This window comes from Symphalangus syndactylus, chromosome 5, assembly GCF_028878055.3.
Source record: "Symphalangus syndactylus isolate Jambi chromosome 5, NHGRI_mSymSyn1-v2.1_pri, whole genome shotgun sequence".
NCBI classification, from domain to species: Eukaryota; Metazoa; Chordata; class Mammalia; order Primates; family Hylobatidae; genus Symphalangus; species Symphalangus syndactylus.
Genome location: NC_072427.2, coordinates 138143558 through 138164147, shown reverse-complemented (window position 1 = coordinate 138164147; position 20590 = coordinate 138143558).

The window sequence follows — 20590 nt, the reverse complement described above, 5'->3', positions numbered from 1 at the left end:
AGTTCTGGGCTCTGTGTTCTATTCTTTAATTTCAGGTTCTCAACTCTTAAAGAAATATATATTGCATTAATAATGAAGCCACTCTCGTTTCAAGACAGCAGTTAAATTATTGGTTGATAACAGTTTATTTGTTTGGCAACCACACTAGTTATTCATCTCTTTTATAGTTGTGTTCTGTGGGTAGTTTTATAAAAGCATTTCACTTCACCTGAGTCTTGTAACTTTAATTTTAGCATATAAGTATGAGGTCCAACTTTCAGTTTGAAAGTTGGAAGAACATTATTCCATAAGTAGGAGAAACAAAAAAAGCTTCACTCTAAATATTTAGAGAATTATTCTTCACAAGTTGAGACAGCCACACGTATCCAGAGTTTGTTATCTTCATTTGTGACAATGGTGACTACTCTCTCCCATGCACTTCCCAATTCAAGGCACATATATCTTAGAGGGATGGTTCTAGTAGCAGCAGCTAACACATCTGGCATGAGTTCCAGTAACCCAACAGCAGCAAAGAAGAAATCTAGAATGGTTCCTTCTGCCTCATGTATAAATATATCTAAAAGGAAACTATCTTTTTAAAGAGTGTCCCTGAAAATACTCTCATCTCTGTCTACCCACAGGGTGACCCTCTGCTTCACCAGCATAGCAGTTATACTACCAGGATAAGGAAGAAAGTCTTTCATCAATGTTAATAATGTACTCTTAAATAGCTGATTCTGGTGCACCAACAGAAGGCCGAGAATTTGACAACCAGAATACCAGCATCCCTCACTCTTGTATAACTTGTTATGCCATTCAAAATGTACTTTCATTGATTCTCACCCTATGGCCCATAAATCTCTTGAGGTAAAAGAAAAAAATTATAAAAATGAGTGGCTTACCAAAGGTCAAAAAGTTCTAAAGATCTGCTGTACAAAATTGTGCTTCTAGTTAACAATATTGTATCATACACTTAAAATTTGTTAATATAGATTTCATGTTATGTAGTTTTTAAAATCACAAACAAACGTGAGTGGCTTATACAAAATAATATAATTAGTGACAGTAAAAAAAAATAGAAACAACTACCCTGTTTCCTGGAATACTTTACTTTTCAATTTAATAATTACAAAATTATTATTTTTTGACTTTTATTTTAGGTTTGGGGTACATGCGAACGTTTATTACCTAGGTAAACATGTTATGGGTTTTGTTGTACCTATTATTTCATCACCTAGGTATTAAGCCTAGTACCCAATAGTTATCTTTTCTGCTCCTCTTTTTTTCCTTCATTTATTTTTCCTTCCTTTCTCTCTCTCACTCTAACTCTCCCTTCCTTCTTTCTTACTTTATTTTTTTGCCTTTCTTAACTTCTTTACTTTATTCCTTCCTCTGACTTGAAGTATGGAAGGTATTATTGTACCTTTATTTTTTTCCTTTCTGCTTTGTAAGGAGTTTCCAGCTAAAAATAAAAGGCATTATTGTACCTGCCATACTTCAAGTCATTAATACATTTTCTCTTTATCCCAAACATTATTTTTTAGAAAAGGAAAACAAGCTACCATTCTATTTTGTCTTTATTCTGCCCTATCTCTTTTTTTATTTTAACATTTTTCTAAATGTCAAGGCTTATCAGTGTAAGAGTCATTACAAAGACCTATTTCTTTGAAGAAGACAATAAGATTATATAACATTGTATTTAATGCAATAATATTTAATATCTATCAGATTTTTAAAATATTAATATCACTTTTTCAATATTTTTGTTTCCTAAACTATCAGTTTTATGAAACTAGGAACTACCGTCATTTACATTTTACAGACAAGGGAGCTTAGGCACTAAGATATTTAGTAACCAGCCCAACATCACAAATTGATAGAATTAGGAGTAGCCCAACTCCAGAGTTTGAACTTATTATAACTACTACTTTGTGGATAAAATCTATTATTATAATCACATTAATAATACATTCACTCCATAAGAAAAAAAATTAAAAAAAGATAAAATACTGATTTTTTTCCCCATTCCAGACCTCTATTTCATTTTCACAGGTAACTATTCTGAGCTTTCTTGTGTGTTCTTCCAAATATTTATCAGGTATACATGTACATTCAAATAAATATACAAACATATGACATTTTAGAAAAAGTTCTATGTTCAGTGTAGCTCTACCTTATTTTTGTACACATACAAGCATGCTTACTCTTATATCTTTCATTTTTAATTCAATTTATTATTGAGATCTCTCTATATTAGCATCTATTCTAAAAGCTTCAAACTATTTATTTCCTAATGTATATTTACATTGTATAAGAAATTTTGGTATAACTTGAAACACATATTTGTGTATATTTAAAAGTTATTGCAGAATAATTACTAAAGGTTGTATTATTGGATGAAAGAGTATGTGTGTAAATTTACATGCCCATTAGTACATTTATTCTCATTTTTCTGTTTTCTGGCTAACACTGTGTGATATTAAGATTCTTCATACAAAACACCTACAAATGCTTAAAATATTTTATGCAATATTTTGGTGCTTAAATGCATCAAAATATTTTAAAAGTATAGCTCCAAAAGTAAGAAAGTGTCATGCGGAAAATTACCTTGACACAAAAGTAGCCTCCAAGTAAACTAGCGTGCAAGCTATGCCCCCAATTGGGGAGCAAAAAGTTTCACAGATCAAATTGAATGACTTGAATCAATTTAAAGCAGACAGTGTAAAGCAAAGTGAAACAGATAAAATGAATTCAGACTTAGGATATGGTGCAATTAGTTGAAAAGACAACACTACACTACTTGATCCCTGGAGTAGGTAACGTTCATATTCTCTCTCTGCTGTGCAGGCCTCCCCCACTACAGTACGGATACAAAGACAAAAGCTTAGATCTGAGTGTATTTTGGGCAGAGGACTCATGGGGCTGTAATAGATGTCACCAAATGTTGAATGAATTAAGGCTACATGAACATTGAGTGTCTCATGTATATTTAGTATGTCATGCATATTTAATGCCCAGGTGTCTCATGTATATTTAGTGCCTCATGAATATAGGGGAGGTATCACTGCATTCTTGCGTTCCTTTCTATATGCGTAAATATCTACTTTATCTTTCTAACAAGCACCACAGTATACTCACTCACCTCTGCTTAGCACGTGAGTTATCCTATTCCTTTTGCTTTTCCAGGACAGAATTGGATATTCTCAAATATAGAGAATGCACTTGACAGTAAAAAAATCCCGTGGGGACTAAATGCAAAAGATGCTGAAAAATGAAGGAAATAATAAGCAAAGGTCCAAGGTACTTTTATTACTTTTATACACTGCTGGAGATCATATAAACGGAAAGACTTTCTTAGAAAGTAACTTGGAAATGGCCGGGCGCAGTGGCTCATGCCTGTAATCCCAGCACTTTGGGAGGCTGAGGCAGGTGGATCACGAGGGGCAGGAGATTGAGACGCTAACAAGGTGAAACCCCGTCTCTACTAAAAATACAAAAAAAAATAGCCGGGCATGGTGGCAGGTGCCATGGTGGGCGCCTGTAGTCCCAGCTACTCTGGAAGCTGAGGCAGGAGAATGCCGTGATCCTGGGAGGCGGAGCTTGCAGTGAGACGAGATGGCGCCACTGCACTCCAGCCCGGGTGAAAGAGTGAGACTCCGTCTCAAAAAAAAAAAAAAAAAGAAAGAAGAAAGTAACTTGGAAATATGTATCAAAGTATTGAAACAATGCATATCATTTAAGATAAAAATTTTTGTTCTAGAATTTTAGCTTATATGTAATATTCTATGAAAAAGATGTATAACACAAGTATATTGTTTCTAATAAAATTGAAAAAACAAATATGTCAGTACAGAATGTTAATTCTGTATTAAATATTGAATGTTACACAGTAAAATGAGGCAACTTAAAATGATTATATTAAAAATATTGATATATTAGCATTAAATTATAATTCTAACTTTAAAATTACATATAAAATATCATTTTATAATTTTATTTTTGAAAGAATTTTTCAAATGATAAAAGTGAGAGTAATTACATTCATGCTAAATACTAAACATTATAAAAATCAGCAATATATATTAAATAGATAATTAGATAAAAACCTTAAAATTTCTTACTGTCCTCATTCAATAAAAACAACAATTTGTAAAATTACATGAAGATATTAAATGCTTCGTGGCAAAAAGATGCAACTATTTCACAAGACTGAGGGGTGAGTGTGTGTGTGTGTGTGTGTGTGTGTGTCTTGAAGGAATAATTTAAAAGAGGAATAATTGTCCTATGTATTATTTCTGCATTTTCTTTCAAATTCATTACAAATTAAAAACTTCTAAGTTGCACACTTAAGCTTTTTAAAATATTCCAATGAAATCATAAAAAAATACTCTGGGGGTATAAGATTTCTTACCAAAAGTCAGCGTGGACTAGACATTAAAGCAAATGTGAACTTTATATTCTTAAAAATTAGAAACACAATGATTGAAACTTTGCTAATAATTCTGATTCAATTTAGTACGCTGTCAAAACAATAGGTCTCATAGGAAAAAAATCAAAGAACTTTATGTGCTTAAACATATCTTCACTTAAAACCAATCCATTCAAGCTTCTAAAGCAAATTATTTGCACAAATTTACTTGTAATCAACTGGAATATATGCGTAATAGTACAAAAATATCAGTATTTCTTTTTTCACACAAAAAATGTAACAAATTATTTTAATATTCGTTTAAAAACTGTAGAAATTTAAACTAACTTACATTTTGATATAATTTTGACTGCTGTAAATTTGAAACATTACAAAAAAATCATATATTCTACATTTGTGGAGCTGAGCAAAGATGTGGAAAAAAGACATATATTTTCCTGTAGTTTTTCTCTCTAAATTTAGTAATACATAATTCAGAAAAAAATAAATGATGTAATAATCTAAAATGTTATTTTGTGTTTTTAATTTATTCATATTTATTTATTTATTTATTTGAGGCAGGCTCTCACTCTGTCACCCAGGCTGGAGTACAGTGATGTAATCTTGGTTTTTTGCAGCCTCCGCCTCCCAAGCTCAAGGGATCCTCCCAACTCAGCCTCTTGAGTAGCATGGGCCACTGAGCCCTGCCAAATTTTGCATTTTTTTGGGAGATAAAATTTCACCACGTTGCCCAGGCTGGTCTCAGTCTCCTGGGCTCAAGGGATCCTCCCGTGTAGGACTCTCAAAGTTCTGGGATTACGAGAGTAAACCACCACACCTGGCCATGTTTTTAGTTATTTTAGTTTTTTTAATAAAGCATACTAAGTCTATATAGTGTGGTGTAAATGGATAGAGAAAAACATATTTTTGGATAGATATTGACAAATTGTTTTAATGTAAAGTTATACGAATATGTATGCTCCCAGCAGAATGAGGATGGCAACCTCACTATCCTGGGGTTTGCACTGAATATTAGCCACCCCTAGAATCTTCTTGATGTTTTTATAAAATCAATTTAGTTAATAGAGGACCTGAACAGTATTTCTATGTTCATTTTTTTTGTATTTTCTCATTTTGTCATTTAGTCATTTTCATATAGAGTTGCTGCTGTTTTCATTTTCCTTTATGATTTATGAGACAACAATTTAAATGTTAGGGATATCATATTTGAACACTTTATATGAAAGAAATATGCTCTGGAACTTTACTACATTTCTACTCATATTTATATTACTTTTAATACTTTATACTTTTCCATTTTGTTATTAATACACACAATTACGAAAAAGTAATTTTTTGTTATCTCCTGTGCAAAGGTAAACTTGTTATAGTGTATTTTTGAATATTGTGAAGTATTTCTAAGGATATAATAAACTTTAAATTAGAAGAATTTCTTACAGGTACATTGTGAGGTGTTTTGATAATTAAAATATATTACACAATAATTGTCAAATGCTTCTGTAAATACAGTGCCACATTATCCCTTTAGTAAGATACACTCAATTATTAAATATATTGCAGGAAATTTTTAAAAGTCCTCCCAAAATAACATTAACAAATGCTGAGAAAAGTATAGGGCATTTTAATATAAGGACTGTCTTACAAAATGGGCATTTTCTATCACAATGCTAGGCTTTCAGGGCCAAATTACAATTTCTGAATCTACCTTATACAAGGTACTATTCTCTACTTGAATTAATTTTAAAATGTATTCCTTTCAATAAATGTTTTTGAGTACTCACTATGTCCTTACACTGTGCATGTTGATGTGTCCTGCACCATAATTGATTTTAAGATATCATGGAAAAAAAACACATGTCAAAGATTTACTTTTGCACATATTTTTATAGAACTATTGTAAAGCCTAACTAAATCTACAATAGGACAAAACAATTATGAACTGGAGAAATATCTCATGAGTTAAGGGGCAGTTATAAAATAGCCTAATGTCATTAACTACTAATAACACAGACAATCAGAAAGGAGAAAGGAGGCTATATGGCTGGAGCCCACTACAAATGTTTAGGGAAGAATGGGAAATTAAGTGGAGTTACTAAGCACTGGAGTTACTCTATGAATGAAACGGATTATTGGTCATGAGAATATTAAAACACCTATTTTTTTTTTTTTTGAGACGGAGTCTCGCTCTGTCGCCCAGGCTGGACTGCAGTGGCGCAATCTCGGCTCACTGCAAGCTCCACCTCCTGGGTTCACGCCGTTCTCCTGCCTCAGCCTCTCGGAGTAACTGGGACTACAGGCGCCCGCCACCACGCCCGGCTAATTTTTTTTTTTCGTATTTTTAGTAGAGACGGGGTTTCACCGTGGTCTCGATCTCCTGACCTCGTCATCCACCCGCCTCGGCCTCCCAAAGTGCTGGGATTACAAGCATGAGCCACCGCGCCCTGCCTAAAACACCTATATTTTTAAAAATTATATGAGCAGGTTCATTGCAGGGTGCCAAACTGAAATAACATTTAACACAAAATTTGAAATAAAGGTAATTTAAAAAGTCACTGTCTGAAATATTCACAAAATAAATGAAAATGGGTTACATTAATCATCTGTATAAATCTTCTCAGAGATGTATACTTAAGAGATAATAGCTGGCCAGGCACAGTGGCTCACGTCTGTAATCCCAGCACTTTGAGAAACCAAGGCAGGTGGATGTGAGGTCAGGAGTTCAAGACCAGCCTGGCCAGCATGGTGAAACTCCATCTCTACTAAAAATGAAAAAAAAAAAAAAAAAAGCCAAGGGTGGTGGCACATGCCTGTAGTCCCAGCTACTTTGGTGGCTGAGGCAGGAGAATTTCTTGAACCCGGGAGGTGGAGGTTGCAGTGAGCCGAGATAATGCCACTGCACTCCAGCCTGGATGACAGAGCAAGATTCCATCTCAAAAAATAATAACAACAACAACTAAGTAGCAGAAGATAATGAGGCTACCTAATCTTCATCACAATTTCTTAGTGCTCTCTTAAAATTAAGACATTATATCTTCAAGAATACTTATAAGTTTTCATAACAAGAATATTAAAGAAATTTCTGCTAAAATAACCATTTAACTCCATTTAGAAGCTGTATCCTTGTCTTTGTCTACTTTCTATTGCTTATAATGGAATATCTGAAACTGTGTAATTTATAAAGAAAGGAAAATTTGGGGTAATTCTGTGGGTTAACAGTAATGTCCTCTGACTTGATTGTGTGGTTGCTTTATAATATCACCAGTTTACGTACTTAAGTTGTTTTTGTAGCGGCTGCTAACAGTCTTTTGTTTCCATGATTAGCACTTCCTTAAGGACCTCTTGTAAGTCAGGTCTGGTCGTAATGAAAACCCCTAGCATTTGCTTATCTGAAAAGGATTTTATTTTTCCTTTGCTTACGAAGCTTAGTTTGGCTGGATATGAAATTCTTGGTTGAAATTTTTTTTCCTTAATAATGCTGGATATAAGTCTCCATTCTCTTCTGGCTTGTAGAGTTTCTCCTTCAAGATCTGCTGTTAGCTTTATAGAGTTCCCTTCATAAGTCACCTGCCTCTTCTTTCTAGCTGCTTTTAATATTTTTTAATTTTGTACTGATTTTTTAATTTGGTACATATCATGGGGATGGTAGTCTCGTATACAATGTCATAAAGATTCTCTGAATTTCCTGAATTTGAATGTCAGCCTCTTTAGTGAGGTTGGGGGAATTATAATCAATATAATCAAATATAGTTTCCAGGTTGCTTGCCCTCTTTCTTCTTCTCAGGGAGGCCAATGAGTCATAAGTTTGGTCTCTTTACATAATCCCATATTTCTCAGAGGTTTTGTTCATTTTTTAATTTTTTTCTTCCTTATTGTCTGAATGTGTTGATTTGAACAACCAGCCTTTGAGCTCTGGGATTCATTCGTCTGCTTTCTCTATTCTGCTGTTAACACTTCTGATAGTATTTTGTAGTTCTTATAGTGAGTTGTTCAGCTCTATCAGATCAGTTTGGTGCTTTCTTAAAATGGCTATTTTGTCTTTCATGTATCATTTTACTGGATTGTTTAGATTGAATGAGAAGAAAAAGAAGGAACAGCAGAGAAACCTGAAGAGCACTAAGAGGCAGAGAATGAAAATAAGAGAGATTGTCACTACAGTTATATATATATATATATGTGTGTGTGTGTGTGTATGTATATGCATATATATGTGTATATATGTATATATATATGTGTATATATATGTATGTGTATATATATGTCTAAAATTTTCTTCTAAAACTTTATGAATATCATTGCTATTCAGATTCTGAATTTAATGTCATTTCAGCCATTTCTGACTGGTTAAGAACCATTGCTGGGTGGCTAGTGTGATCATTTGGAAGAAAGAAGACACTCAGGATTTTTGAATTGCAGGAATTCTTGTACTGGTTCTTTCTCATTTGTGTGGGCTAATATTTCTTTAAGCTTTTGAAGTTTCTGTATTTCGGATGGGGCTTTTTACTTTCACAGTCTTTGATGCCCTTGAGGGTATCAAAGTTACCCTCAATAGTATCAGATAGGTTCAGTCAACTGGCTTTGTTTCTGGCACTTTCAGGGGGCCAAGGCTCAGCTCTCCACTCCTAGGCTGTGTGCTATAACTCTGGGGGACTGGGACAAGGCCCATGGCCTTTTCTCTTGCCCCTCAAGATTAAGCCCCTGGTGCACTGGAGGGGCCAAGGTATTCCTCCCAGTCCACTGGCAACAACCCTTTGATGGGGAGTGCTAGTAAAAGCCTTTTGTTGGAGTCATGGCAGCAGGATCCATGCTTACCTGCATGTGCCAGCTACACCAGAATATCAGTGTGACAGTGTTTGTGCACATCAGTGATGGTGACATGGTACAGTGCACATGAATGCATGTGCTGGTATCTGTAGGGCAGAGACTTTGCCTGGTTCACAGGCATCCATGTGCCAGCATATTCAAATGTTTTGAGGACAGTATGTCAAAGAGATATCTATACTCCCATTTCCTTGAAGCTTTAGTTACCAATTTCTGGAATTAGCTTACCCAGCTCCGAATGGATAAAGAAAATGTGCTGTATGAAAACAATGGAATACTATTCAGCCTTTCAAAAAAAAATACATTTTGTCACTTGTGAACACATGCATGAACGTGGAGGACATTATGTTAAGTGAAATAAGCCAGGCGTAGAAAAACAAATACTACATGATCTCGCTCACATGTGAAATGTAAAAAAAAGTCAACCTCATAAACATACAGAGCAGAACATTGTTTCCCAAAGGGTGGTAGGTGGGTGAGGGGAAGATGCTGGTCAAAGGACGCAGAGCTTTAAACAGAAGGAATAAGTTTGAGATCTAAAGCACAGCATGGTGAGTATAGTTAAAAATAGTATATTGTATCTTTCAAAATTGCTAAGATAGTAAATTTCAAATGTTTGTTATCATCACAAAAATAAGTATTCAAAGTATTAGGCAAGTTAATTAGCTTGATTTAATAATTCCACTTTGTATACATCTGTCATAACAGCATGTTGTATGCACAAAATATATACAATTATAATTTGACAGTTTACAACTAATAAAAATGTATTGAGAATGGATAGTAATGTTTCATATTAATGTCTCAACCATAATGAGAAGAAAAAGAAGGAACAGCAGAGAAACCTGAAGAGCACTAAGAGGCAGAGAATGAAAATAAGAGAGATTGTCACTAAAATTATGTATATATATGTGTGTGTGTGTACACATATATATGTGTATATATGTATGTATATATATGCGTATATATACATACACACACACACACACATATATATATATATTTTCCAAACAGAGTCACTCTGAGAGTAAAAGGAAAACTGAGTAACTACAGCAAGGTCATGGGCATAAATGGGTTTTATCCCAGTCTAGTCAGCAGTACATAAGGCTACTATTCTCTGAAGACACTAAGAAATCAAAGTTAAAAAGGCAAAGAGAAAACCAACAGAAAATTTTAACATGCAATTTAGTAGCATCTGTAATATTATTGTAATATTGTAACAGGCTGTGTGTGTGTGCACGTGAGTGTGTAACACAGAACAACCAGCAAGATCTGCGAGTTGGTTGCCGTTAGTTCTGCCTGTTTTGTTTCTACCTCACCATGAATAGTCCAGCCATGCTGGTAATTCCAGGGCTTCCCATGAGGTGAGACTGGAGTAGGCTTTCTGGGAAGCACCTTGGAATGCTAGAGAAGTCGGACATCTACCTCCAGTTCTCTTTTCCTACTCTAGAGTGGGCAGAGAATCTACTCTGTCTGTTGCTTTGCCAAATTGAAGGAGGAGTGACATGGTCTAAATGAGGCTGTTCCTCTTACCCTTCTAATGCAGTTTTTATTTGGCTCTGTGTTCCACACGTTGTCTCAGGCTCATTCCTAACTTTGGGGGTTTTCAAAAAGACATTCTTGCCTATAGATACTTACTAGTTAAATTTTCTGTGGGGGAGGAAGGAAAGCCTGGGACCTCCTATCTCACCATGTTGCAGCTGTCATCCCCAATCCTGAGACTTTGACTTTCTTCTATGTGCATCTGTCTCCCTAAATTATCTTATACAGATTTGTACCCTGAACTCTATAATGTTATATTCATCTGCCTACTGGATGTAGCTACATGAAGTTTCCACAGAGGCCTCTTGAACTCAATATCTCCAACTGAATATATTTTCTTTCCTTCCTAAGCCAGTCCTCATATTATATTCATTTATGTCAGTGAAAAGCATGATAATGCACCTTGAATTTCAGGCATCATCTTGGTCCTCCCTATCTCTTTTGTCATGTAATCAGTCATAAGTCCTGTCAATTCTACCTTCTATGTAGCTTCCTAGTTTGCTGCTTTATTTATTTATTTATTTTGGTCAAAGTAACTCCCCAGGTAACACTATAAGCAGCTGAGTCAGAGAGATGTGGAATTGAATCCCTGTTTTACCATTTACTAATTATATGAAGCACCTAATTACTCTGAGGTTCAGGTTTTCTGTTTTGTTCATATAAGATAGCAATAGTTCATACCTCACTCATGGGTGAGGTATGATCTGTTACTACACAAAGTGCTTGTAAAGCACTTCTCTTGGCATATGCTTATTCAGCAAATGTTAACTATTCCTTTTAATATTGTTAAGTATTACTAATGCAAACCACTATCATCTTATGACTAGAACACTGCCAACGTCTTTCAATAATGATTTTCCTAATTCATGTAGCCATTCTTTAGATTACAGAAAGAATAATATTTTAAAGACACAAATGTGAGCCCATCAGTTTGCTGCCCAATGGCTTCTCGTTTACTTGAGCGTAACTTTCGAATCTCTTATTGAGAGTTGACAGTGTGCTGGCAGCCCTCGCTTGCTCTCAGTGCCTCCTCGGCCTCATCACCCACACTGGCTGTGCTTGAGGGGCCCTTCAGCCTGCCACTGCACTGTGGGAGCCCCTCTCTGGGCTGGCCGAGGCTGGAGCTGGCTCCCTCTGCTTGCGGGGAGGTGTGGAGGGAGAAGTGCAGGCGAGAACCGGGGCTGCGCAGGGCACTCGCAGACCTGCGTGAGTTCCAGGTGGGCACAGGCTCCTCAGGCCCCACACTTGGAGCAGCCGGCTGGCGCTGCTGGCCCTGGACAGTGAGGGGCTTAGCACCCGGGCCAGCAGCTGTGGAGGGTGCGCTGGGTCCCCCAGCACTGCTGGCCCACCCACGCCATGCTCAAATTCCCGCCAGGCCTCAGCCGCCTCCCCGTGGGGCAGGGCTTGGAACCTGCAGCCTGCCATGCCCAAGCCCCCACGTGGTGGGCTCCCACGTGACCTGAGCCTCCCCAACAGGTGCCACCCCCTGCTCCACAGCGCCCAGTCCCATTGACCACCCAAGGGCTGAGGAGTGCATGGCACGGGACTGGCGGGCATCTCCGCCCACAGCCCAGCATGGGATCCACTAGGTGAAGCTACCTGGACTCCTGAGTCAAGTGGGGACTTGGAGAACTTTTATGTCTAGCTAGAGGATTGTAAATGCACCAATCAGCACTCTGTGTCTAGCTAAAGGTTTGTAAATGCACCAATCAGTGCCCTGTGTCCAGCTAATCTAGCGGGGACTTGAAGAACTTTTATGTCTAGTTAAAGGCTTGTAAATGCACTAATCAGCACCCTGTGTCTAGCTCAAGGTTCATAAATGCACTAATCAGTGCTCTGTGTCTAATCTAATCTAGTGGGGACTTTGGAGAACTTTTGTGTCTAGCTAAAGGATTGTAAATGCACCAATCAGCACTCTGTGTCTAGCTCAGGGATTGTAAACACACCAATCAGTGCCCTGTCAAAATGGACCTATCAGCTATCTGTAAAACAGACCAATCAGCTCTCTGTAAAATGGACCAATCAGCTCTCTGTAAAATGGGCCAATCAGCAGGATGTCGGTGGGGTCAGATAAGGAAATAAAAGCAGGCTGTCCAAGCCAGCAGAGGCAACCCACTTGGGTCCCCTTCCCGACTGGGGAGGGTTTGTTCTTTTGCTCTTTGCAATAAATCTTGCTGCTGCTCACTCTTTTGGTCCGCACTGCGTTTATGAGCTGTAACACTCACCGCAAAGGTCTGCAGCTTCACTACTTAGGCGAGACCATGAACCCACTGGGAGGAATGAACAATTCCAGACATGCCGCCTTAAGAGCTATAACACTCACTACTAAGGTGTGTGGCTTTACTCCTGAAGCCAGCAAGACCACAAACCCACCAGAAGGAAGAAACTCCAAACCTGTCTGAACATCAGAAGGAACAAACTCCCAACACACCATCTTTACGAACTGTAACTCTCACCGCGAGGGTCCACGGCTTCATTCTTGAAGTCAGTGAGACCAAGAACCCATCAATTTTGGACACATTATCACTATGCCTAAGCACTTCTTAATATGTCTTCTGTTTATCATACTAGCTTTTTCTTTTGATTATTTATTTACCAAAAAGTTGAACTTGAACTTGAATATACCCAAGAATTGCTAAAAGTATATTAAAACTGATCCAAGAATGCGCCCACATATTTTAATTTAATAAACCTAGGTTGGTGGTCGGAACTTTATATTTTAAGTTAACTCCTATCTCTCCATAGCCAACACTCAGAAGATTCTGCATAGGGAACATAACTTCAAAACCTTGATTTGTGTCGCATTAAATTCTCATTTTTTTGGCCTCATATTAATAGTCACTGTTTTTCAAAAAAAAAAAAAAAAAAAAAAAAAAAAAAAAAAAAGCAGTAGCGCTAGTTAACTTTTTAAAATCATAATCCTATGCAGAAAAGCAAACTTCAGATATTAATTTGGTCTTTTGGATAGGTGTTACTACTGAGAAGATAATTCACTAAGAAGTTGAAAGTTACATTCCTCACTCTGTATTAATACATCACCACGCTAGCATATCAGTTTCTTATTAGTTTGATTAGCATGAGTAAAACTTCCCTGAAATACGACTACTACCAGATGTAGTAATAAAACTGAGATAATCAGTACTTACAAATGAAGAGTAGATTCTGAAATAGAATATAGCTCATGAAGTATAGCCTAAAAAGAGAACAAAACACGTCTCTGGCAAGCTTGGCTTATTTTCAGCAACATCTTACATAAAACATAACCATTTCCTCTCTACATCCAGTAGTTTTCTAACTTTTACAATAAAAATGACATTTCTTCTTACTACAATACTCAGCCATTTAAGACATAAAGTTAAGAGAATTAATCTTACTTGTTATTTTTATCCCTTTTGCAAGAGTAATTCCTTGTGTGCTCTTGAGTTTATTTCTTATTATTTTTTTAAATGTTTGTGTTCATTATCCCTCACGTCATAAGTAACTTGATAGCCAGGGGTGTATATGTGTCTGTATTTATGTATGAGAGAGAGAGAAAGAGGGAAAATATGTGTGTGATTAAAAAAAAAAAAAAAAAAACTCTTCAGTAAAATCGGTATGATTTTGCTTTTTTCTCCTATATTTGACAGGTATAAACATGAAGATAAGAATCATGATAGGCTATTGAATAGTTTATCTGTTTGTAGTTTCGCTTCAAATATATGACTCTAAATTCAGAATAGATACATCACTGGGGGTAGTTGATAATTGATTCATAAGCCAGCTACATCAGGCAGGTTTTGATGGTATCTTTATAAATAGGCCAGAGCTTTCAAATGCATGATGGTATCTCACATGCTGACATGAAAGGCATTTAGAGGTTGGAATATGCTACCAGTACAACTTGTATTCTAGATACAGTGCATGAGACCTATTAACTTTCTATATTCCAGGTAAGAAAATATCACCGAAATAAATTGAATGATATATAAGAAATGATTTGGCTGGGCTCGGTGGCTCACACCTGTAATCCCAGCACTTTGGGAGACCGAGGTGAGCAGATCACAAGACCAGGAGATCGAGACCATCCTGGCCAACATGGTGAAACCTCGTCTCTACTAAAAATGCAAAAATTAGCTGGGTGTGGTGGCGTGTGCCTGTAATCTCAGCTACTTAGGCTGAGGCACTGGAATCACTTGAACCCAGTAGGCGGAGGCTGCAGTGGGCCGAGGTCTCACCACTGCACTCCAGCCTGGCGATGGAGTGAGATTCTGTTTCAAAAAAAAAAAAAAAGTCTTTTATAATTGTATTTTAAAGAAACAATATGGAATACTGACTTTTATGTTAGGTGTTTAGAAATGAAGAGACAAGCAATTTTCAGATGCTTAAAACAAAAACGGAATAATAATAAAAAGGAGGATTAGAAAGCCCAGAGACATATCCAGTGGTATGTATTGCAGAAGATCATTTCTCATCCAAGATAAGATGCAGATCTTATACTGCTAAAGGTGGCTTTAGATTGAGCCTCCCTTTGCAAAGCACATTCACTCAGTCTATGTCCATAATTTCAGATGTGCATGCACACACATCTTTTATTTGTAAAATTAGGTAAAGGATTAGTAATTTACATAGAGAGATATTTATTAAGCAGCTGTGAATATACAAGATTCTGGGATAGAAGTAGTATATTAAACAAATTCATTTGGTAATTCTTACTAGGTCCTCTGAATCATTTGACTGTGAATGTTTTTATGTTGTTTACAACTACTGAGGCACAGGCACTTTCTAATACACACTATGCCACCATCTTCCCCATCATCTGTTGTCATATACATAACGAACATTTCTGCTCGCCTTGAAATATTTCTTTCTAGGTGTTTCTCCCCAACTCCACTCTCTACAACAAAAACATACACATAATTTCTATATTCTAGAAGATACCTATATCTATTTGTTAACTTCTCAGCAAATATTTATTGAGCACCTACTCTATGCTGAGTACTGAGGACACAATGATGAGCAAGACAGACAATCTCATCCCAAGGCCATCTAGTTTCTAGTGAAAATGACTGACATACTGCTACAGTTGAGAAATATGATGCTAGGGGCCAGGCACGGTGGCTCACGCCTGTAATCCCAGCACTTTGGGAGGCCGAGTCGGGCTGATCACGAGGTCACGAGATCGAGACCATCCTGGCTAACACGGTGAAACCCCGTCTCTACTGAAAAAATACAAAAAATTAGCCAGGTGCGGTGGCGGGCGCCTGTAGTCCCAGCTACTCAGGAGGCTGAGGCAGGAAAATGGCGTGAACCCGGGAGGCCGAGCTTGCAGAGAGCCGAGATAGCACCACTGCACTCCGGCCTGGGCAAAAGAGCGAGACTGTCTCAAAAAAAAAAAAAAAAAAAAGAAATATGATGCTAGGATGATGTCAGCAAGATGGCAGAATAAAAGGTCCTTATTGTCCCCCGCCCCCCGTCCCTTAAGGAATACCAATTTAACAACTATATACAGACCAGAATACTTCTGTGAGAACCATAGAATACAATTAAGAAGTTGCAGCAGCCCCAGAAATCATTGAACAGAGAACGCCTATGTTGAGATGAATAGGAGTAGTAGTTTGATTTTGCCTATGACGCCTCCTCCCCCGAGTCAGCATAGCTCAGTACCAAGAGAGATGCTGTTGTTTCCTCATTTCCTCTCTGAAGAAAGGAGAGCACAAGGAGTATAGCCAATGTCATCAGCCTTTAGGGACACTTCCAGAGAGACCTGTTCTTGTTTTGCCTACCCCACAATACTGAGGAATTTGTCATAGTTAGAACGCCCAAGGGCAGCTAAGATGAAGAGGAGGAACAGGTGACTCTCAGCACCCTCTTTGTCTCCAGGAGTTGGCAAAGTCCCCAGCATCTCCCCAGCTTCTAGCAGCTGAAGGATTTTCTGCAATCATTAAGATCACCAGCAATTCTCATGGCCTCCAACAGTCAAATGGCTCCCAAGAGCTGGCATGGATTGCAGCTGCTCTGTGCAGACTGCAGCTTTCCACACAGATCACAACTGATAAAAGGCCTGCAGCAAAACGTGCAGCACCCAGAACCCAACACAGATTATTGTTGTCTGTGTGGATCACAACAGCTGTGTGTCCCCAGAAACGAGGATGGCACCAGGCACTGTGTGCTGAATAAAGCAGAAGGCATAATTCCTAGGAGGAGGTGAAAATCTTGGCAGATGGCACCAATCTTGGCAGATAGTGCAGGTCTGAAAAGCCAGCACGACTCTGTGGGATTGGGACAAAGAAAACAATTCTGGTACTTTTATTTCACTGTGGAAAGAAAATAGTGGAGCTTGCACCTAATGTCCCAGCATTCCAATGCACAGTCCTTGGGAAAATGCAAGAGTGGCCCTCAATAACCAGCATGGGTCTGTGGGATGGGTAGAAGTTGCAAAATTTTAAGATTTTTTTTTCCACAAGAGAAGGAAATGAGTGTAACATGCACACATATAAAAAAAAATTGAGGCATTCCCACGATCTGTAGTAAGGCTAATTAGTGAAGATCTTTACCTGCCAAAGCCAGTCTGCAAAGACCAGAAGAGGTGGCTGCTGCGTCACATGAGGAGACATGTAGAGCTACAAGAAATAAGAAAAAACAAGGAAATATAATGCTACCAAACGAACAAAATAAATCTATAGTAACTAACCCTAAAGAAATGGAAAAATCCAAATTACCTGGAAAAAAAAAATCAGAATAATTGTCATAATATGTCCAGTGAGCTAAAGAAGAAGACAGACAGCTGAACAAAAATCAGGAAAAATATATAAAGGAAAAATTAGAATATCAGCAAAGAGATAGGAACCACAAAAAAGAACCAATAGAAATTCTGAAGCTGAAAATACAATACCAGAACTGCAAAGTCCAATAGAGGCCTTCAAGAGCAGACTCAATGAAGAAAAACAAATAATCAGCAAAATCAAAGATAGGTTATTCAAAATTATCCAGTCAGTGGAACAAATTAACAAATTGAGTGAAGAAAGCCTGTGGGACTTATGGCACATCATCAAGTGAACCAATATATTCTTTATGGAAGTCTAAGAAGGAGAAGAGAAAGAAAAAAGGATAAAGAGCTTATTTCCAGATATATGACTGACATCTTCATAATTCTGGAAAAGGGACATTCAGATTCATAAGCCTCCAAAATTCAAATAAGATAAATTAATGAAGTCTATACTGGGTCATAAGATAACTAAGTTGCCAAAAGTCAGAGTCTAAGAGAAAATTTTTTAAGAGCAAGATAAAAACACTTTGTCAGGTGCAAGAGAGTCCACCATAAGACTATCAGGGATTTCTCAAGGAAAAACCTTACAGGATGGAATGGAGCAGGAAAACATTTAAGAAACTGAAAGAAAAACAAATTCCTAACCCAGAATTCTGTAACTGGAAAAATTACCTTTTAAAAATGAAAGAGAAGTAAAAATCGTATCTGGCAAATAAAAGCTAAAAGAGCTGGTCACGATCAGACCTGCATTATAAGAAATGATAGTGAATTTTTCGACTTGAAATGAAAGGACCCTAAATGACAAATAAACATGTATAAAAGTATAAAACTCAATAAAGAAATTTAAAGTAGAGAATGCTGTACATCTGTAATGATGGTATGCATGCCACTATTAATTTTAGTGTTAAAGTAAAAAAGACATTAAGGATAACCATAACTACAAAAAGTGTTAATGTATGCCTCATATAAATAGATTTAAATTGTGACATTGATAACATGAAGTGTGGGGAGAGGAAATATAAAAATGTAAGGTTTTGTATGTGATTGAAATTACTATCAGTTTAAGATAGACTATTATAACCAAGGGATGATTTTTGTAAGTCTCACAGTAATAAAACAACAACAAAATAGAAGATATAAAAGTCAAAAAGAGCAAAAAAAATCAAAGAAATGTCTCTACCAAAAAATAATGAAATACGAAGGAAAGAGAGGAAAAAAAGGAATAAAAAAACTACACAACAAAATAAAACACTGCTCCAGAGCAACCAGTGAATCGATGAATAAATCAAAATAGAAATCAAATATATTGACAGAAATGAAAATAAAAACATGACATACTAAAACTTATATGATACAGCAAAACCAGTTGTAAGAGGGAAGTTCATTAATATCTACATTAAAAAAGAAGAATATATAAAATAAACAACCTAGCTCTAGACATCAAGGAACTAGAAAACAAAGAACAAATTATACTCAACATTAGTGGAAGAATGGAAATAATAAAGGTAAGAGTAGAAGTAAATGAAACAGAGACTATAAAAACAAAATAAAAAATCAACAAAAGTGAAGGCTAATTTTTGAAAAAGATTAAGTTAACAAATCTTTAGCTAAGCTAAGAAAAAAGAGAGAAGACTCAAATAAAATCAGAAATAAAGGAGGAGACGTTACATCTGATGCCAAAGGAAAAAAAAAATCACAGAGATTGCTAAGAACAAATATATGCCAACAAATTTGGTAACCTAAATGAAATGGATAAACTCATAGCTACCTACAATCTACTTAAAGCTAAGAAGAAATAGAAAATCCGAACAGACCAATAAGAAGTAAGCCCTACTTGTGTTTAAAGCAGCCATACCTCTCTCTCTCACTCCTGCCATGCCTATCCTTCTTGCATGATTAATTTTCCTTTGTAATCCCTAGACACTCATCATTTTCTAACATCCTGTGTAATTCATATGTTTTATCATTGTGTCTTTCCACTAAAATATAAACTTTATGGGAATATGGAGTTTTACATATGTTGTTTGCTTCTCTCTCCTCGAATTTTAGAAAAAAGCCCTGATCTATAATAGACTGTCAATAAACATTATTGCTTGATTTGATTTTGAAGTATATGTTCTATGTTTACAAGAGGAAAGATAAAAATGAATAGAACACACCACACTAATAATGAATACCCTGGGAGAGATCATTTGAAGATAATATAAGAAAACTGTATTTTTGTCCTTTATAACTTTTGTATTATTTTCCAACACTTATTAACAGCATGTATTTCTGTGATAAAATAACATTATAATAAAACTATTTCTTAAAGATAATAATACAGTGTCTGTGGTATAATATACATTTTCATGTTATTCAGTAAGTATATTATGGGCTCCAACTATGTGCCAGACACTGTGCTAAGGCCCTTGAGAGATGGCATTGAACAAAAATCAAAGGTACACTGGTTTTTTGGAGCTTGGAGTAATGTAATATGGATATACTCACTGAATAATAATTGCAATTTTTTTTATTGTTTATACCCCATACTTTAAATGTTACATTTGTGTTTATTAAAGAAAATGTCAAACTGACTTTCAAATTACCTGTAAGGGGCACAAAGAAGTTTCTGGGATGTTAGATATGTTCTATTTCATGATTTGTTGACTGTTTTATAGGTTTAGACATTTGTTAAAACTTATGAAAGAGTACACTTAAAATATACATATTGTCGTATGTAAGTGATCTTAATGAAAAATACAAAGCTATATATTCTTTCCTCAATTATAAATATAACACATACTATTCTAGAAAACTTGAATGAGGAAATCCATTTTTTAAATAAATAATTAACAAAGCCTGTTAATGAGATTTGGGATTTGATTTAGATTGGAAGATAAAGATTTAAAAGATCTTAATAAATATAAGCTTGGAAGTAATTTTTATAATTAATATAAGATTCTTGAGCATACAATTCACCATAATAAACACATCTATAAATAGGAAATTATTAGTTATCCTTTGATTACAAAAATATTTCATGATCATGTACAGAAAATTTTGGAAAGCAGAGAAAGAAAATCATCTAAAGGCTA